Source organism: Bison bison, unplaced genomic scaffold, assembly GCF_000754665.1.
Source record: "Bison bison bison isolate TAMUID 2011002044 unplaced genomic scaffold, Bison_UMD1.0 scf7180017864020, whole genome shotgun sequence".
NCBI lineage: Eukaryota > Metazoa > Chordata > Mammalia > Artiodactyla > Bovidae > Bison > Bison bison.
Window position 1 is genome coordinate 1571608 of NW_011494592.1, and position 3375 is coordinate 1574982.

Here is a 3375-nt window from a genome sequence, read left to right on the forward strand (position 1 = left end):
CCCCAGACAGCCATTTTGCTTTTTTGCATTTCTTTTCCATGGGGATGGTCTTGATCCCTGTCTCCTGTACAATGTCACGAACCTCATTCCATAGTTCATCAGGCACTCTATCTATCAGATCTAGGCCCTTAAATCTATTTCTCACTTCCACTGTATAATCATAAGGGATTTGATTTAGGTCATACCTGAATGGTCTAGTGGTTTTCCCTACTTTCTTCAATTTAAGTCTGAATTTGGCAATAAGGGGTTCATGGTCTGAGCCACAGTCAGCTCCTGGTCTTGTTTTTGCTGACTGTATAGAGCTTCTCCATCTTTGGCTGCAAAGAATATAATCAATCTGATTTCGGTGTTGACCATCTGGTGATGTCCATGTGTAGAGTCTTCTCTTGTGTTGTTGGAGAAGGGTGTTAGTTATGACCAGTGCATTTTCTTGGCAAAACTCTATTAGCCTTTGCCCTGCTTCATTCTGTATTCCAAGGCCAAATTTGCCTGTTACTCCAGGTGTTTCTTGACTTCCTACTTTTGCATTCCAGTCCCCTGTAATGAAAAGGACATCTTTTTTGGGTGTTGGCTCTAAAAGGTCTTATAGGTCTTCATAGAACCGTTCAACTTCAGCTTCTTCAGCATTACTGGTTGGGGCATAGACTTGGATTACTGTGATATTGAATGGTTTGCCTTGGAAACGAACAGAGATCATTCTGTCATTTTTGAGATTGCATCCAAGTACTGCATTTCAGACTCTTTTGTTGACCATGATGGCCACTCCATTTCTTCTGAGGGATTCGTGCCCACAGTAGTAGATATAATGGTCATCTGAGTTAAATTCACCCATTCCAGTCCATTTCAGTTCGCTGATTCCTAGAATGTCAACATCCACTCTTGCCATCTCTTGTTTGACCGCTTCCAATTTGCCTTGATTCATGGACCTGACATTCCAGGTTCCTATGCAATATTGCTCTTTACAGCATCGGACCTTGCTTCTATCTCCAGTCACACCCACAGGTGGGTATTCTTTTTGCTTTGGCTCCATCCCTTCATTCTTTCTGGAGTTATTTCTCCACTGATCTCCAGTAGCATATTGGGTACCTACTGACCTGGGGAGTTTCTCTTTCAGTATCCTATCATTTTGCCTTTTCATACTGTTCATGGGGTTCTCAAAGCAAGAATACTGAAGTGGTTTGCCATTCCCTTCTCCAGTGGACCACATTCTGTCAGATCTCTCCACCATGACCCACCCGTCTTGGGTTGCCCCACGGGCATGGCTTAGTTTCATTGAGTTAGACAAGGCTGTGGTCCTAGTGTGATTAGATTGACTAGTTTTCTGTGAGTATGGTTTCAGTGTGTTTGCCCTCTGATCCCCTCTTGCAACACCTACCGTCTTACTTGGGTTTCTCTTACCTTGGGCGCCCAAGAGGGAGTGAAGGTCCAGGCTTATTAAGGCTTATCTGTTCAGTCAGACTCGGGAGAGGGAGGGGTATGGCAGCCACAATTGGAATGTGCAAGGAGTGCCTGGAGGAGTAGAGACCTGCCACATGTTGCTAAGGTCTGAGGCAGGTCATGAGCTCTCCCAGAGGAATTAGCCCTAGGTCACGATCCCTAGAAAGAGGCAAGCTGCATAGGCTCACAGGAAGTTGTGTTTAGTGATATGTACCTGCTCACAGGTTGGCAGTCACTGAAGCCACCGTCACACCCACCTCTGGGGTCACAGACCCCAGCCTTGTCTCATCCACACTTCTGGCACTCATGACAGCCTTGGCAATAGCAGCTCGACAGGTGTGCCAGTCTCTGGGTTTGGAGACCACAGCCAGCTCATCCCACCTATGGCACTTGTGAAGGCAGGATCCTACAATCTGGGAACACTTAGAGTTACAGGATCCAAGGAGTTAGTCCCCATAACAATAATCTCTTGCCTCTCTGCAGGCCCAGAATTTTCCCTGGAACCCCTCAGCTGTGTCATATTAGTCCGTCAGAGTTTCTTCACAGCAGTCAACCTCAGGCTTCTCCCTGGGGTCCAACCCCCAAAGCCTGAGCCTCAGCACCCAGGGCCAGTTTTACAGCAATGGACTTACACACAGCTTCTTGGTTGTGAGTTGCTAGTCAGCACTGATCTGTCTGTCAAATTCTCTCCTCTTTGTCTTCCACACACTTGTAGCTGCACTTCCCCTCTGAAGTTCTGAAATTTCCCCTGGTCCTTGCCTGTGAGAAGGTTTCTAAGTGTGCAGAAACTTTTCCTCCTTCAGAACTCCCTCCCCAAGGTGAAGGATCCAAAGGACGCAACTTCAGCAAATGGAGTAAATTATTATAAGAGCCTTTTCTGTTGCCTCTTATTTACATTGTCTTGTACAAAAGCTTTATCAACTGTGTAGAAAAATTTGACAAAAGCAGATAAGAAAGAAGCTAAAGAGTAAACAAACGCATTTAAAATTTTTATTTATTTTTAATTGAAGGATAATTGTCTTACAATATTGTGTTGATTTCTGCCATTCATCAACATTAATTAGCCATATGTATATATATGTCCCCTCCCTCTTGAAACTTCTTCCCATCTCCCACCCCATCCCAACTCTCTAGTTTGTCACAAAGCACGGTTTGAGTTTCCTGCATCATACAGCAAATTCCCACTATCTGTTTTACATATGGTGATGTGCATGTTTCCACGTTACTCTCTCAAGTCATCCCACCCTCTCCTTCCCGCATCATGTCCACAAGTCTGTTTTCTGTGCCTGCATCTCCACTGCTGCCCTTTAAAAGGTTCATCAGTACCATCTTTCTAGATTCCATATATGTGCATTAATACATTTGCTTTTCTTTTTCTGATTTACTTCATTCTGTATAATAGGCTCTAGGTTTAGCCACCTCATTAGAATTGACTCAAATGTATTCCTTTTCATGGCTGAGAAATATTCCATTGTATATATATACCACAGCTTGGTTATGCATTCATCTGTCAAAGGACATCTGGGTTGCTTCTATGTCCTAGCTTTTGTTAACAGTGCTGCAATTAACATTGGAGTACATGTGTTTTTTTCAATCATGGTTTTCTCAGGGAATATGCCCACTAGTAGGACTGTTGGGTCATTTGGTCATTTTATTCCTAGGTTTTTAAAAGAATCTTCATACTGTCCTTTAATACTTTGACCACTTGATATAAAGAGCTGACTCACTGGAAAAGACCCTGATGCTGGGAAAGATTGAAGGCAAGATGAGAAGGGGATGTCAGAGAATGGGAAGGCTGGATGGCATCACTGACTCAATGGATATGAGTTTGAGCAAACTCTGGGAAATAGTGAAGGACAGGGAAACCTGGCATGCTGAAGTCCTTGGGTTTGCAAAGAATCAGACACACAAAAAAAAAAAAAAAAAAATAAGACACAA